Source organism: Anomaloglossus baeobatrachus, chromosome 4, assembly GCF_048569485.1.
Source record: "Anomaloglossus baeobatrachus isolate aAnoBae1 chromosome 4, aAnoBae1.hap1, whole genome shotgun sequence".
NCBI lineage: Eukaryota > Metazoa > Chordata > Amphibia > Anura > Aromobatidae > Anomaloglossus > Anomaloglossus baeobatrachus.
The window spans coordinates 433,337,142-433,354,030 of NC_134356.1; the positions used below are offsets into that span (position 1 = coordinate 433,337,142).

At 49.0% G+C, this 16,889-nt stretch overlaps 1 protein-coding gene across 2 annotated transcripts in view; it reads left to right on the top strand.

Moving 5' to 3' along the window:
* The first annotated feature begins 330 nt into the window (after positions 1 to 330).
* TMEM266 (transmembrane protein 266) overlaps positions 331 to 16,889 on the top strand; it is a 115,084-nt gene continuing 98,525 nt past the window's right edge. The window contains exon 1 of one of the 2 annotated variants that reach the window (XM_075345471.1): positions 331 to 414. The gene's annotated coding sequence lies outside the window, so the exon portion shown is untranslated. Of the gene's footprint in view, positions 453 to 16,889 lie in introns of both variants that reach the window. The other variant, XM_075345472.1, reaches the window with a different exon arrangement.

A 16,889-nucleotide genomic window follows, 5' to 3' on the forward strand; every position in this document is an offset into this window, starting at 1 on the left:
TAGACCGACCCGAGGCTCATACAAAGCCCACCAGCCTATGTATGGCCCCCTCAGCACACATAGCCAGTCTGTACTGCTCAGTCGCCCTCAGAGCACGGCACTGCTGCTCCTCTCATTCCCGCCTACAGCTCAGCAGGGATATGGACAGCACACAGTGCAGATAACCCCACTAATCCCTCCGCACAGCCGCCCACATCCAAAATGGCTCCTTCTGCTCATCTGACAAGAACTACAGCTCCGTAACCTGAGGTGAACCGCCGGCGTTACGTCACGGAGCATACGTACGCCACGTGACTGCGGCGCGCTCTCTCGTTGGCCGGAGTAGTTAGTCAGCTGGGGAAGGCTTAGCGCAGGGTCCGTGGCGGAGACGTGGTTTCCAAGGAGACGTTTGGAGAGAATGTGGAGGAGGAGCCGGTCCGTTTTCTATGAGTGGAATGACCTGTCCGTGGCACGTGTGTGGGGCATTGGTGGGGGCAGAGTGCGGGGCTCAGAGCGGGGCGGGGGGGCAGAATGCATGTGCTGTATGCCGCTGTGGGGAGCGTGGCCTGTGGGAGTCCTGGTATCGGAGGGTATAGGCTGAGGAGCCTTCATAATGGCGGCTGTGCCTGCAGAGAGGGCTGTTTGTCTGCCTAGGATTCTTAGTGGGAATGCCCAGCTCACCCAGAGTACAGGGATGACTCGGAGCCGGCTCCACCCGGGCTGTGCTGTGCTTCTGTGAGGGGTCCTGCCCACAGACCCCTGAGATGATCCACCCAGGGGCGTCCTGCCCACAGACCCCTGAGATGATCCACCCAGGGGCGTCCTGCCCACAGACCCCTGAGATGATCCACCCAGGGGCGTCCTGCCCACAGACCCCTGAGATGATCCACCCAGGGGCGTCCTGCCCACAGACCCCTGAGATGTTCCACCCAGGGGTGTCCCGCCCACAGACCCCTCAGATGATTCACCCAGGGGTGTCCCGCCCACAGACCCCTCAGATGATCCACCCAGGGGCGTCCCGGCCACAGACCCCTGAGATGGTCCACACAGGGGCGTCCTGCCCACAGACGCCTCAGATGATCCACACAGGGGCGTCCTGCCCACAGACGCCTCAGATGATCCACCCAGGGGTGTCCTGCCCACAGACCCCTGAGATGACCCACCCAGGGGCGTCCTGCCCACAGACCCCCTCACATGACCCACACAGGGGCGTCCTGCCCACAGACCTCTCAGATGATCCACACAGGGGCGTCCTGCCCACAGACCCCTGAGACCCTGAGATGATCCACCCAGGGGCGTCCTGCCCACAGACCCCTCAGATGATCCACCCAGGGGCGTTCTACCCATAGACCCCTCAGATAACGCACACGGGCGTCAGTGCTTGTTCCCTCTATTGAGAACAGTTCCCATCCCCTACAGAGAGCCTGTCATGTTACAGTAAAGGTATGGCCCTAATGTGGCTGTTATACTGCTATAATACATCCCTGTAGTGCAGCAATCTGCAGCCTGGTTCTTGTTTATTTCATAATAGAGGTTTAGGTGTTCTATCCTATTACTGCATCGGGTTGTGACTGTGTGTAGGGTCTTCAGCTTTGCTGCGGCCCCTCCATGTCTATGCAAGCTTCTTTATTTAAAAAAATGTTATGCTAGCACTCCCTGCAGCAAGGCTGGTACTTACACCCATTCATCTCCCTGGGGTCTTCGGCAAAATGGCGGCGCACGCGCACACTGACGTTGAATGGTTTTCAGAAAAATGACACTGGTCATTATTGATCGGAGGTCTGAACCTGAACAAGTTGCCAGTTTGCTGAAGACCGTTGGATGTCGGTGTGCGCATGCATCACCCGCGGTGCCAGTTTGCTGAAAACTAGTGATGAGCGAGCACCACCATGCCCAGTACTCGTAACCAGCAGTTGGGTGCTCAGATGGGCCCAATTCGTGAACCAAGTCTAATGGAAGTCAGTGGGCAACTCAAGCATTTTTCTGGGAAATCTTCTCTAAAAATGGTTGAGTCTCCCATGAGTAATTCCTCATCAAGAAGGCTCACTATATTAGTCCATAGGTTTACACCTTGTTAGACTCTGATAAATAATACAAAGGTTTAGTAGATGAGGACTATAATTCGTGGTATTAACATCAGCCGCATCAAAATTTGCTATATGTTGCTCACCGCTCCTCAATACCACTATATTCCTTCTGTTAAAGGTATCCACAATATCTTCCGCTTTTTATGCACTTGGTCAGTAATATTATAGACGTCAGCATGCAGACTTAGCCGTCCTTACACTGGCCATCATAATGCAACAAGCTTTTTATAGATAAATAAATTAGGTAGGCTCCTCCTCGACGTGTTTCCCCCTGTGTGATCTACACACAGGGGTTCCTCAGGAGGCTTTCATTAACAAAAATCCATGGGTCAGATCTAATCCTGTACTCCGCATATGGATCCTGTTAGCCTTGTCAAAGCACCTGCTGGATCAATCTCCCGATATTCAGGCCATTAAAGCACCATTCTCCATTCCCTTTGCTGAGTAGGCTTTACAGCCATGCTTCCCCAGCTAGAGCGGTCCTGTGTAGTGTCCTATCTAATTACTTTAACATGTTAGGCTACGTGCGCACGCTGCATCTTTTTGTGTTCACAAACTGCAGCCAAAACTGCACCTTGTCAGAGAGAGCTTGAAAATGTCACAAAAAATGCTTGTAATTGTAGGTGCGTTTTGCACAACATGCGTTTTTGTGACAAATGTTGACAAAAACGCAGGAAGAATGAACATTCTGCATTTATTTTTGTCACAAACTTTTGACAAATTGACAAATAAAACGCTGACAAATAAACAGCAATGTGCGCATAGCAAATCTGACTTCTCATAGACTTTGCTGGGAAGTCAAATGTCAGAAAGTTCTGACAAAAAAACTGCAGCCAAAAACGCAGCGTGCACATGTAGCCTTAAAGGGAATCTATCACCAGGTTTTTGCCACCTAATCTGAGAGCAGCATAACTTAGGTGCAGAGACCCTGATTCCAGCGATGCTCTACACGGTGACATTTCCACTTTCTGCTGGCAGCACAGATGTCACATGGACCACACACTGATATGATCCGTATGACACGTACCAGAGAAAACACAGGTTACATAAAAACTAAAGAATTTTTATACTTACCTGTCTCCAGCGCTGCTGTCTCTGCTGTTGCTTCCGGGCCCGCTCATTAAGCTCATGCATATTTACTGCACTCACCACAGACCCGGAATTAACAGCAACGCTGGGGACAGGTAAGTACCGTGCAAAGTTTTCGTGTATTGTACAGATGTGTGAAGGAGGTCTTATTTGTAAAGTTCATTGCTTCTGTTTTTTTTCTCAATTTTTTTTTTTTCCTGTGGAGCAGGTATGTCTGAACTTTTCTTTTATCCATTGACTCTTCGCAAGGATCAGTGGAAAACTAATAACACTAGGATGGAGCTCTGGAGTACAAAGTCAGTCTTCAGTGTGTCAATTGATTTACACAGATCCTTATAGAGTTTAATGGCCGAGTCTGATCCACAGGCTGGATGAGAATAGGACCTGGTCTTACAGACCGGTGGCATGGACCCGTTTATAAAGCTGACGTGAATGGGTCAATGAAAATGTGACTTTGTTCTGTCTGAGCTAGGATGTGACACATGGAGGTGTGAATGAAGCTAAGTCGTGCTCTCAAAATATTAAGCTACTTGATTTTTAATGCCTGATGAATAACAGGTTGCCCCTACAATGTGTGTCCATCTACAGCACTATAGTACGCCCAGAATGAGCTGCGAGCAGAGCATTTGTAGTGTATACATGAACATTGTAGAGGCCCTCTTGGCCCAACCTGTGGGATGACCGGTCAGTGAGAGGAGCCAAGAGGGAAAGCTGGTGCAAATGTGCCCACTAATACAGGGTGGTCCAAAAGTAGGTGGACAGAAAATAATAACATGGATCTGTGAAACTGACTCACTTGCCCTTAGCAACCAATCAGATTCCACCTTTCATGTTCCAAATAGTCTGTGAAGAATGAAAAGTGGAATCTGATTGGTTGCTGAGGGCAAGTGAGTCAGTTTCACAGATCCATGTTATTATTTTCTGTCTAGCTACTTTTGGACCACCCTGTATATGGCAGATGGCATGCAAGGTATTCCAATTACCACGACCTCATCGTTAGGAAAGTTTACATTAATTTGGACAGACAAATATCCCCTCTCGGATACTGGATATGATGATGTTATTGTGAATGTGAGCGAATTGAGGATTGTGATCAGTTAATTCTAATGTCTGAATATACCCTACACAATACTCGTGGTAATGAGCTCTCATTGAGAGGCACTTTTAATATTTGGCTTTGGATTAACATGGTGTATATAGCTATTTGTGATTAATGCTTGGAGGCTTCTGAATGAGTTCTTGAAAGAATTTTATTTTAACAACTTGGTGTATTTTTGTGTTAAATGTGCCTTTTTATTTTACATATGGGGGTTAATGATCCAGGGTGTTGTAGTTTGCCATCTCAATATGTGCAGTGCCTATATAACAGTACTACTGTATATTCTCTTAGGGCTACCTGCCACATTGCTGTGTATATTCTTCTCCTCCCCCCACACACAGACCTCCGGCATCACTGTTTATATTCCCCCTGATCCCAGCTCTGGCATCACTGTTTATATGCCCCCTTCGATTTCCGCTCTGATGTCACTGTTTATATTTCCCTCGCCGCCCACTCAGGTGTCACTGTTTATATCCTCCCCAGGTCTCCACTCTCACGTCACTGTTTTAATTCCCCCCCGCTTTGGCGTCACGGTTTATATTCCCTCCCCCCGCTCTGTGGAGTCACTTTATATTCTCCACCTCCCACTCTGACATCACTGTGTATATTCTCACGCATACTGCCCCTCCAACCTCCCTCCCCGTTCCGTCTGGCATTGCTTTTTATATCCCTCTCCCTCTCCCCCACCCCCGATCCCTGCTCTGGTGTCACTGTGTATATTCTTATCCCCCTCCTTTCGTTCTTTCTGGTGTTACTATTTATATTCCTCACCCCACCTTGCCCTTGTATCCCTGTTTATATTTTCCAAATATATTTTCCATTAAGTCAAAAGTTTACACACACTAAACAATATGGGACAGCCCATATGATGATGTCATGTCTTTGGAAGCTTCTGATAGGTTTATTGGCAACATCTTAGTTAATTAGAGACAAATCTCTGGATGTAGTCTAATGCACACCTGAAACACACTGCTTTTTTGTGTAGCATCATTGGAAAGTCAAAAGAAATCAGCCAAGATCTCAGGAAGAGTTTTACCAAAAAGAAAACCCCATTAAAATATAAGTTTTAATAATGGTATTAAAAGGTCAAAGACCATAAACACAGAAAAAAAACAACAACAACAGGAATAATGGTACGTTTAGATGTGGCAAGTGGAGCTTTTGCGGGTGGATTACACCCTCAAATTCTTTTACAAGTAGAGCCACTCACCGAGATTTTCAGAATAGGCAATTTGCCAATTGTCGCACGGTGGGGGTGGTGTATCTGTGCACGTGCCTGTGTCCCCTTAAGTACGTTGGCAAGACTAAGCGCCAGTTTAGGGTCCATATCAGTGAACATCTTGGGGACATTAGGCACAAACGGGATACACCGCTTCCACGCCACATTAATCAAGTTCATGGAGGTGACTTGGATTCCTTTACCTTCAGAACCATTGACACTGTTCCCCAGTCCTCCAGGCTGGAACAAAAAGATCCTTCAATGCGAAACCAGGTGGAGATACATATTGCAATCATTCACCCCTTTGGGGATCAATTAATGCCTCAGTTTCATTAGCTTTATATAATTTAATTTCTTTGTCGCTCCATTGGGAGACCCAGACAATTGGGTGTATAGCTTCTGCCTCCGGAGGCCACACAAAGTATTACACTTTAAAAAGTGTAACCCCTCCCCTCTGCCTATACACCCTCCCGTGCATCACGGGCTCCTCAGTTTTTATGCTTTGTGTTGAAGGAGGCACACATTCACTCAAGCTCCCATTTTAAGTCAGCAGCAGCTGCTGATTGTATCGGATGGAAGAAAAGAGGGCCCCTGACAGGGCCCCCGGTATGCTCCCTTCTCACCCCACTAAGTCGGCGGTGCTGTTAAGGTTGAGGTACCCATTGCGGGTACAGAGGCTGGAGCCACATGCCGTTTTCCTTCCCCATCCCTTAGAGGCTCTGGGAGAAGTGGGATCCTAACCGGTCATCCAGGCACTGGGACCGGGCTCCCTCCGCAGCCCCTGTGGGATTCTGACGGACAGGAGACTGAGTATCATCAGGGACAGGCCCTGCATCATAAAGGTACTCTGTGTCCCCTTGGGGACGGTGCATGGAGCACTTGGTCTCAGACGCTGCAGCGGCTGCTGTTTTTGTGTGACGACCGGGACTACCGCGCCGACCGCGCCTGCTTGCCGGCCGCGGTATTAAATTTAGTCCCTGGCTTTTGCGGCCTAGTGCATTAAACTCCCGCCCCCGGGCCTGCCAGTCAGGGGTAAGGGCGGGACGGTCGGCCTGACGTCGACTGTGAGGGCTGGAGCATACTTTAGTGTCCTCCTCCCCCCTCACTCATCACTCTGGGGCACCAGATTCCCGCACTTTATTGATCACGCCCACGGCTCCCTCCTCCCCTTAGAACGCCGGCAGCCATGTTTTAAACACATTCTGCCGGTGGAGGACTTCTGGCTGCAGCTCTGGGAGACCCAAGGCAGGGAATCTGGTGGACACACACTGCTCTGGGCGGTCGGTAAGCCACACCGGTCACCGGTGCTGGTCCCCCTAGGGTGCCGAATTGTATATATATATATTATATTTGTATACATTTTCTAGGTTCGGCCGCAGTGTTTAGCCCTTGGCTATATACCCTCAGTGATTACTCTCCTAGGAGAGAACAGCATGTCGGTCACAAGGAGCAAGGGTACCAAGACACAGGGTTATTTTGCAACCTGTACCTCTTGTGCGGCTATGCTACCTGCAGGTTCCACCTACCCTCACTGTGAGCAATGCTCGGGCCCTGTGGCACTCGCTCAGCCGGAGCCTCGTGCACTGGTGGGACCCTCGGCCCAGGTAGAACCGCCGGCCTCCCCTGTCCAGGCGGCAGGGACAGAGTTTGCAGTTTTAGCTGAGAAACTCTCTGAGTCACTTTCACAATCAATGGCTCAGTCTATGGACAAATGGTCTGCTAAGATACTAGAAGCCTTACAGTCCAGACCGGCCCTTACACAGGCCCCGGGCACTGCGGGGTCATCGCCCCCAGGCCCCTCTCGGTCTGCGCCGCAGCATGCTCCTGGGGTGGCCCCTAGGTATCACGTGGAGGACTCCGGCACGGACCGCAGTCCCAGACCGGCTAAGCGGGCTCGCTGGGAATCTTCCCCGACTTCATCACGCTGTTCGGGGTCTCAGCTTGAGGACTCTCTGGAGGATGAGGCAGAGGTCGCAGCCCAGGGCTCTGACCCTGACGTTGCTCTCAATCTTGATACACCTGAAGGGGACGCCATAGTAAATGACCTTATAGCGTCAATCAACCAGGTGCTAGATCTATCTCCCCCGCCTCTACCTGTGGAGGAGTCGGCTTCACAGCAGGAGAAACACCAGTTCAGGTTTCCCAAACGTACACTGAGTGCTTTTTTTCGATCACTCTAACTTCAGAGATGCTGTCCAGAAGCACAGAGATTTTCCGGACAAGCGCTTTTCTAAGCGCCTTAATGACACACGTTACCCCTTCCCCTCTGACGTAGTCAAGGGTTGGGCTCAATGTCCCAAGGTGGATCCTCCAGTCTCTAGACTGGCGGCTAGATCCGTAGTAGCAGTGGCTGACGGTTCATCGCTCAAGGATGCCACTGACAGGCAGATAGAGCTCCTAATGAAATCCATCTTTGAAGCCACAGACACATCTTTCGCCCCGGCCTTATGGGCACTCCAAGCTATCTCAGCTTGTCTGTCTGAGATTAATGCGGTCACACGTACCTCTGCTCCGCAAGTAGCGTCTTTGACTTCTCAGGCGTCGGCTTTTTCGTCCTTCGCCATGAACGCCGTCCTGGACTCTGCTAGCCGTACAGCGGTAGCATCCACCAATTCGGTGGCAGTCCGCAGAGCCATGTGGCTACGCGAATGGAAGGCAGACTCTGCTTCCAAGAAGTTCTTGACCGGTTTGCCTTTTTCTGGCGACCGATTGTTTGGCGAGCAATTGGATGAAATTATTAAGCAATCTAAGGGAAAGGACTCGTCCTTACCCCAATCCAAGCCAAAAAGACCTCAGCAACGGAAAATTCAGGCGAGGTTTCGGTCCTTTCGGCCCTCAGCCAGATCCCAATCATCCTCGTCCAACAGGCCACAGAAGAGCCAGAGGAACTCTTCTGCATGGCGGTCTAAGTCACGTCCTCCAAAGACCGCCGGAGGCACAGTCTCCAAGGCGGCCTCCTCATGACTTTCGGCCTCCACAAACCGCATCCTCGGTCGGTGGCAGGCTCTCCCGCTTTGGCGACGCCTGGTGGCCACATGTCCAAGACCGATGGGTGAGAGACATTCTGTCTCACGGTTACAGGATAGAGTTCTGCTCTCGTCCTCCGACTCGTTTCTTCAGAACATCTCCGCCCCCCGAGCGAGCCGATGCACTTGCTCAGGCGGTGGACACTCTGAAGACAGAAGGAGTTTTGATCCCCGTTCCCCTTCAGGAACGTGGTCGCGGTTTTTACTCCAACCTGTTCGTGGTGCCAAAGAAGGACGGATCATTCCGTCCCGTTTTGGACCTCAAATTGCTCAAAAGACATGTGAGAACCAGACGGTTTTCCATTGAATCCCGCCGCTCTGTCATCGCTTCGATGTCACAAGGAGACTTCCTAGCATCAATCGACATCAGGGATGCCTATCTCCATGTGCCGATCGCACCAGAGCATCAACGCTTCCTGCGTTTCGCCATTGGGGACGAACACCTTCAGTTTGTGGCACTGCCTTTCGGCCTGGCGACAGCCCCACGGGTCTTCACCAAGGTCATGGCATCCGTTGTGGCAGTCCTGCACTCTCAGGGCCACTCGGTGATCCCTTACTTAGACGATCTCCTGGTCAAGGCACCCTCCCGGGTGGCATGTCAACACAGCCTGGCCGTTGCTCTGGAGACTCTCCAGAGGTTCGGGTGGATCATCAATTTCCCAAAGTCAAAATTGACTCCGGCCCAATCACTGACTTACCTCGGGATGGAGTTTCATACTCTCTCAGCGATAGTCAAGCTTCCGCTGGACAAACAGCGTTCGCTGCAAGATGGGGTGCACTCTCTCCTTCGGGCCCAGTCACACCCCTTGAGGCGCCTCATGCACTTCCTGGGGAAGATGGTGGCAGCGATGGAGGCAGTCCCCTTTGCGCAGTTTCATCTGCGTCCACTCCAATGGGACATTCTCCGCAAATGGGACAGGAGGTCGACGTCCGTAGACAGGAACGTCTCCCTTTCTCTGGCAGCCAAAACCTCTCTTCAGTGGTGGCTTCTTCCCACTTCTCTGTCGAAGGGAAAATCCTTCCTGCCCCCATCCTGGGCTGTGGTCACGACGGACGCGAGTCTGTCAGGGTGGGGAGCGGTTTTTCTCCACCACAGGGCTCAGGGAACCTGGACTCTGACAGAGTCCTCCCTTCAGATCAATGTTCTGGAGATAAGGGCAGTGTACCTAGCCCTAAAGGCGTTCCATCGGTGGCTGGAGGGCAGGCAGATCCGCATACAGTCGGACAACGCCACGGCGGTCGCGTACATCAACCATCAGGGCATGGACGCAGGGGAATGGTCTCTTCACCCGGACGTGTTTCAAGAGATCTGTTGCCGCTGGGGGACGCCGGACGTCGACCTCATGGCGTCTCGGCACAACAACAAAGTCCCGGCATTCATGGCACGGTCTCAAGATCACAGAGCTCTGGCGGCGGACGCATTAGTTCAGGATTGGTCGCAGTTTCGACTGCCTTATGTATTTCCTCCTCTGGCAATGCTGCCCAGAGTGTTACGCAAGATCAAGTCTGACTGCCGCCGCGCCATCCTCGTCGCTCCAGACTGGCCGAGGAGGTCGTGGTACCCGGATCTGTGGCACCTCACGGTGGGTCAACCGTGGGCACTCCCAGACCGACCAGACTTGCTGTCTCAAGGGCCATTTTTCCATCTGAATTCTGCGGCCCTCAACCTGACTGTGTGGCCATTGAGTCCTGGCTACTAGCGTCCTCAGGCTTATCTCAAGATGTCATTGCCACTATGAGACAGGCCAGGAAACCAACGTCCGCCAAGATCTATAATAGGACTTGGAGGATCTTCTTATCCTGGTGCTCTGATCAGGGTTTTACCCCCTGGCCGTTTGCCTTACCCACTTTTCTTTCTTTCCTTCAATCCGGAATGGACAAGGGGTTGTCTCTCGGCTCTCTCAAGGGACAAGTATCGGCGCTATCCGTATTTTTTCAAAAGCGTCTAGCCAGGCTTCCGCAGGTCCGCACGTTCCTGCAGGGAGTTTGCCACATAGTCCCACCTTACAAGAGGCCGCTGGAACCATGGGATCTTAACAGAGTGCTAAAGGCTCTTCAGAAACCACCTTTCGAGCCACTGCGGGATGTCTCCCTTTCACGTCTTTCGCAGAAGGTGGCTTTTCTAGTGGCAGTTACATCGCTCCGTAGAGTGTCGGAGCTTGCAGCGCTGTCATGCAAAGCCCCCTTCCTGGTTTTTCACCAGGATAAGGTGGTTCTGCGTCCGGTCCCGGAATTCCTTCCTAAGGTGGTATCCCCTTTTCATCTCAATCAGGATATCTCCTTACCTTCATTTTGCCCTCATCCAGTTCACCAATGTGAAAAGGATTTGCACTTGTTAGATCTAGTAAGAGCACTCCGGCTCTACGTGTCTCGCACGGCGCCACTGCGCCGTTCTGATGCGCTCTTTGTCCTTGTCGCTGGCCAGCGTAAGGGGTCGCAGGCTTCCAGGTCAACCTTGGCTCGGTGGATCAAGGAACCGATTTTTGAAGCCTACCGTTCTTCAGGGCTTCCGATTCCTTCAGGGCTGAAAGCCCATTCTACCAGAGCCGTGGGTGCGTCCTGGGCATTGCGGCACCGGGCTACGGCTCAGCAGGTGTGTCAGGCGGCTACCTGGTCTAGTCTGCACACTTTCACAAAACACTATCAGGTGCATACCAATGCTTCGGCAGATGCCAGTCTAGGTAGGCGAGTCCTTCAGGCGGCGGTTGCCCACCTGTAAGAGGGGGCCGCTTTCGGCTCTGTTTATCGGGGTATTCTTTTACCCACCCAGGGACTGCTTTTGGACGTCCCAATTGTCTGGGTCTCCCAATAGAGCGACAAAGAAGAAGGGAATTTTGTTTACTTACCGTAAATTCCTTTTCTTCTAGCTCCTATTGGGAGACCCAGCACCCGCCCCTGTTCCCTTCGGGCTGTTTATTCTTTTGTGTACACATGTTGTTCATGTTGAATTGTTCTTTTGGTTATGGTTCAGTTCTCCGAACATCCTTCGGATTGAATTTACCTTAGACCAATTTATAAGTTTACCTCCTTCCTGCTTTTGCACCAAAACTGAGGAGCCCGTGATGCACGGGAGGGTGTATAGGCAGAGGGGAGGGGTTACACTTTTTAAAGTGTAATACTTTGTGTGGCCTCCGGAGGCAGAAGCTATACACCCAATTGTCTGGGTCTCCCAATAGGAGCTAGAAGAAAAGGAATTTACGGTAAGTAAACAAAATTCCCTTCTTTCTACATTTCCGTTAGTTGGTTTCCACCCTACCGTATAGACTTTCTTGGTCATAATTTTTTTGTTAATTCATTTTTGGGTTATTATCTACCTTGTTTATTTAATCGATACCTACTGATATTCACAATATTTTACCCGTATGCCTCTGGTTTACTATATATATTATCTGGAATACATATTGAATACCTATGTTTGCTATTCTAGTACTGTCTGGAATTTATATTTAATATCTATTTTTGCTATTCTGGTTTTTATGTAGATTTTTGGTGTTCTGGGAATTTTTGATAAACCTGCCTTATCCTGGCTAAAACCTGGCTATGTGCTCATGTGCTTATGAATTTTTTTACTCTCTATTATCATTTCTTTATAGCGCTGCTTTATTGGTGTGGAAGGCATATTTGCGTTCCACTACTTCGGCGCCCCCTGGAATGACATTACCTGGATGAAGCTGCACCAGCTACATGCAGAAAAAAAACACACAGGCAGCGGCAGCCCTGGCACACGCTTCAAACACGTTTCTTACAGCGCTGTTCTAGGTGTGCTGAGCGTCTGTGGAGAAAATCCTTTTCAGCTGAAGACTTCATCCACTATAAGTTCATGCTCAGTCAAAACCTATAACTCTGCTCTCCATCTGGCTAAACAAGTATACTTTACCACTCTCATCACTTCACTAGCCAACAATCCTAAACGACTCTTTGAAACCTTCCACTCCCTCCTGAGCCCTAAAGCACAGACCCCGGTCACCAACCTAAGCTCTGATGATCTGGCCTCTTTCTTCTTACAAAAGATCAATGACATCCGCAAAGAAATCTTTGAAAAATCCCCTCAGAGCCTGGATCCGCTCTTCTCCCGCACCTCAAGCTCACTATCAATATTCGAGCCTTTCACAGAAGAAGAAGTGACACGTCTCCTTGCCTCTTCCCGCCCAACAATATGCACCAGTGACCCTCTTCCCTCACATCTCCTTCAGGCTCTCTCCCCAGCTGTCACTATCTATCTAACCAAAATGTTTAACCTCTCTTTTTCATCAGGTATCTTTCCTTCATCATTTAAACATGCCATCATAACCCTTCTACTTAAAAAACCTTCCCTCAATCAGAACTGTGCCGCTAACTACAGACCAGTCTCTAACCTTCCCTTTATCTCTACGCTCCTGGAACACTTGGTCCACTCTCGGCTAATCCGCTATTTATCTGAAAACTCACTTCTTGATCCCTCTCAATCTGGTTTCCGCTCTTTACATTCCACCGAAACGGCCCTCACCAAAGTCTCAAATGATCTATTAACAGCAAAATCTAAAGGCCACTATTCTCTATTGTTTCTCTTGAATCTCTCAGCTGCTTTTGACACTGTGGATCACCAACTTCTCCTCACCATGCTCCGCTCTTTTGGCCTCAAGGACATGCTCTCACCTGGTTCTCTTCCTATCTCTCCGACCGCTCCTTCACTGTTTCCTTTGCTGGCTTTTACTCCACACCTCTCCCCCTCTCCTTCGGGGTTCCTTAAGGCTCAGTCTTGGGCCCTCTCCTTTTCTCTCTATACACCGCCCCTATTGGGCAAACCATCAGCAGATTCGGTTTCCAATACCATTTCTATGCTGATGACACCCAATTATATACAGTCAGGGCCAGAAATATTTGGACAGTGACACAAGTTTTGTTATTTTAGCTGTTTACAAAAACATGTTCAGAAATACAATTATATATATAATATGGGCTGAAAGTGCACACTCCCAGCTGCAATATGAGAGTTTTCACATCCAAATCGGAGAAAGGGTTTAGGAATCATAGCTCTGTAATGCATAGCCTCCTCTTTTTCAAGGGACCAAAAGTAATTGGACAAGGGACTCTAAGGGCTGCAATTAACTCTGAAGGCGTCTTAACCTGTAATCAATGAAGTAGTTAAAAGGTCTGGGGTTGATTACAGGTGTGTGGTTTTGCATTTGGAAGCTGTTGCTGTGACCAGACAACATGCGGTCTAAGGAACTCTCAATTGAGGTGAAGCAGAACATCCTGAGGCTGAAAAAAAAGAAAAAATCCATCAGAGAGATAGCAGACATGCTTGGAGTAGCAAAATCAACAGTTGGGTACATTCTGAGAAAAAAGGAATTGACTGGTGAGCTTGGGAACTCAAAAAGGCCTGGGCGTCTACGGATGACAACAGTGGTGGATGATCGCCGCATACTTTCTTTGGTGAAGAAGAACCCGTTCACAACATCAACTGAAGTCCAGAACACTGGAAGTAGGTGTATCGGTCTCTAAGTCAACAGTAAAGAGAAGACTCCATGAAAGTAAATACAAAGGGTTCACATCTAGATGCAAACCATTCATCAATTCCAAAAATAGACAGGCCAGAGTTAAATTTGCTGAAAAACACCTCATGAAGCCAGCTCAGTTCTGGAAAAGTATTCTATGGACAGATGAGACAAAGATCAACCTGTACCAGAATGATGGGAAGAAAAAAGTTTGGAGAAGAAAGGGAACGGCACATGATCCAAGGCACACCACATCCTCTGTAAAACATGGTGGAGGCAACGTGATGGCATGGGCATGCATGGCTTTCAATGGCACTGGGTCACTTGTGTTTATTGATGACATAACAGCAGACAAGAGTAACCGGATGAATTCTGAAGTGTACCGGGATATACTTTCAGCCCAGATTCAGCCAAATGCCGCAAAGTTGATCGGACGGCGCTTCATAGTACAGATGGACAATGACCCCAAGCATACAGCCAAAGCTACCCAGGAGTTCATGAGTGCAAAAAAGTGGAACATTCTGCAATGGCCAAGTCAATCACCAGATCTTAACCCAATTGAGCATGCATTTCACTTGCTCAAATCCAGACTTAAGACGGAAAGACCAACAAACAAGCAAGACCTGAAGGCTGCGGCTGTAAAGGCCTGGCAAAGCATTAAGAAGGAGGAAACCCAGCGTTTGGTGATGTCCATGGGTTCCAGACTTAAGGCAGTGATTGCCTCCAAAGGATTCGCAACAAAAGATTGAAAATAAAAATATTTTGTTTGGGTTTGGTTTATTTGTCCAATTACTTTTGACCTCCTAAAATGTGGAGTGTTTGTAAAGAAATGTGTACAATTCCTACAATTTCTATCAGATATTTTTGTTCAAACCTTCAAATTAAACGTTACAATCTGCACTTGAATTCTGTTGTAGAGGTTTCATTTCAAATCCAATGTGGTGGCATGCAGAGCCCAACTCGCGAAAATTGTGTCACTGTCCAAATATTTCTGGACCTAACTGTACATCATCTCCAATCATCACTCCTGCTTTGTTACAAAATATGAGAGATTGTTTGTCTGTTGTCTCTCAAGGCATGTCCTCCCTCTATCTGAAGCTGAATCTTTCCAAAACTGAGTTTCTTGTGTTTCCTCCCTCTACCAACCAACCTACACCCGACATCTCAATTACCTTTGATGATTTAATCATTATTCCCAAGCAGCATGCTCGCTGTCTTGGGGTCATATTTGACTCAGAACTCTTCTTCATTCCCCATATACAATCACTCACTTGCACATGTCACCTACATCTCAAAAACCTCTCCATAATCCGACCATTTCTTACTTTCGTAACTGCAAAAACCCTTAAGCCTGCTTTACACGAGACGATAGATTGTGCGATAGCACAATCGATGGTACCCGCCCACGTAGTTTTTGCGTCACGGGCAATTAGTTGCCCATGGCACACAAACTCGTTTAACCCCTGTCACACGTACTTACCTTCCGGACGACCTCGCTGTGGGCGACGAACGTCCACTTCCTGGAGTGGGCGGGACGTTCGGCGTCACATTGACGTCACACGGCAAACGGCCGATAGAAGCAGAGGGGCGGAGATGAGCGGGATGTAAACATCCTGCCCACCTCCTTCCTTCCATTAAGCCGTCGGGTGCCGCGGGAGGCAGGTAAGCTGTTGTTCATCGTTCCCGTGGTGTCACACGGAGCAACGTGTGACACCACGAAAACGATGAACTACCGCCGCCATTTTAATTAAACAATTTTATGAAACCTAGCGACGAGTACACGACTCACGATTTGTGAGCGATACTGCGTCGCTAGGAGGTGTCACACGAAACCACGTCGTGCGGTATGCCGGATGTGCGTCACGAAAACCGTGACCCCAACGACATATCGCACAATCTATCGTCTCGTGTAAAGCCCGCTTTACTGTCGCTCTTATTCATTCCCGCCTGGATTACTGCAACTCTTTATTGATTGGTCTCCCTCGGACCAAACTCTCCCCTCTCCAATCCATCTTGAATGCCGCAGCCAGGGTCATATTCCTGTTCAGCCGCTTCACCTTGTGCCAGTCACTACACTGGCTACCTATCAGCTACAGAATACAATACAAACTCATATCCCTCACCCACAAAGCTCTGCACCACCATATATATATCTCATCCCTCATCTCTGTCTATCATCCTACCCGCCCCTTTCATTCCGCAAATGATCTTAGACTAACATCCTCCATAATATGAACCTCACACCTCCGTCTCCAAGACGTTTCTTGTGCCGCGCCAGTTTTCTGGATTGCACTACCCCAAAGAATGCGACTAATATCCAGCCCCCAAGTTTTTAAGCGTACATTAAAAACACATCTCTTCAGACAAGTTTATCATAATAACTTACTAACCTAACTCTCCCCCGTCCCACCTTCTAAATGCTACTCGTAACCTTCTCTCTCCTATTTCTGTCCTCACATCCTACATACAACCAACAGCACGTAAGGGCACCCAAAAGGCTACTGTCTAAAGACCAGATCATTCATCTTTATATGTAACCAATAAACTAGCATAACGATGTCCAGCCAGATCTACAAGTGTGCTTCACCTTTTGTGTCCCCCTTTTTCCCCATAGATTGTAAGCTTTCAAGCAGGTCCCTCATTCCTACTGTAGCTGTTGAATCATGTACTATTTTGTTTTGTTTTTGTCTATACAACCCCCACCGGATTGTAAAGTGCTGCGGAATATGTTGGCGCTATATAAATAAACTTTATTATTATTATTATAGTGCACATGAGTCTATTTTGGTGTGGAGCCAATATGCATTCCACTCAGCATGCGGTTATACTTCCGGTTATTCCTGGCGCTCCCCTTATTACTCTATTTCCGCTGCGCGCAGTGTTTGAGTGTTGTGGAACGCATTTGCGCTCCAC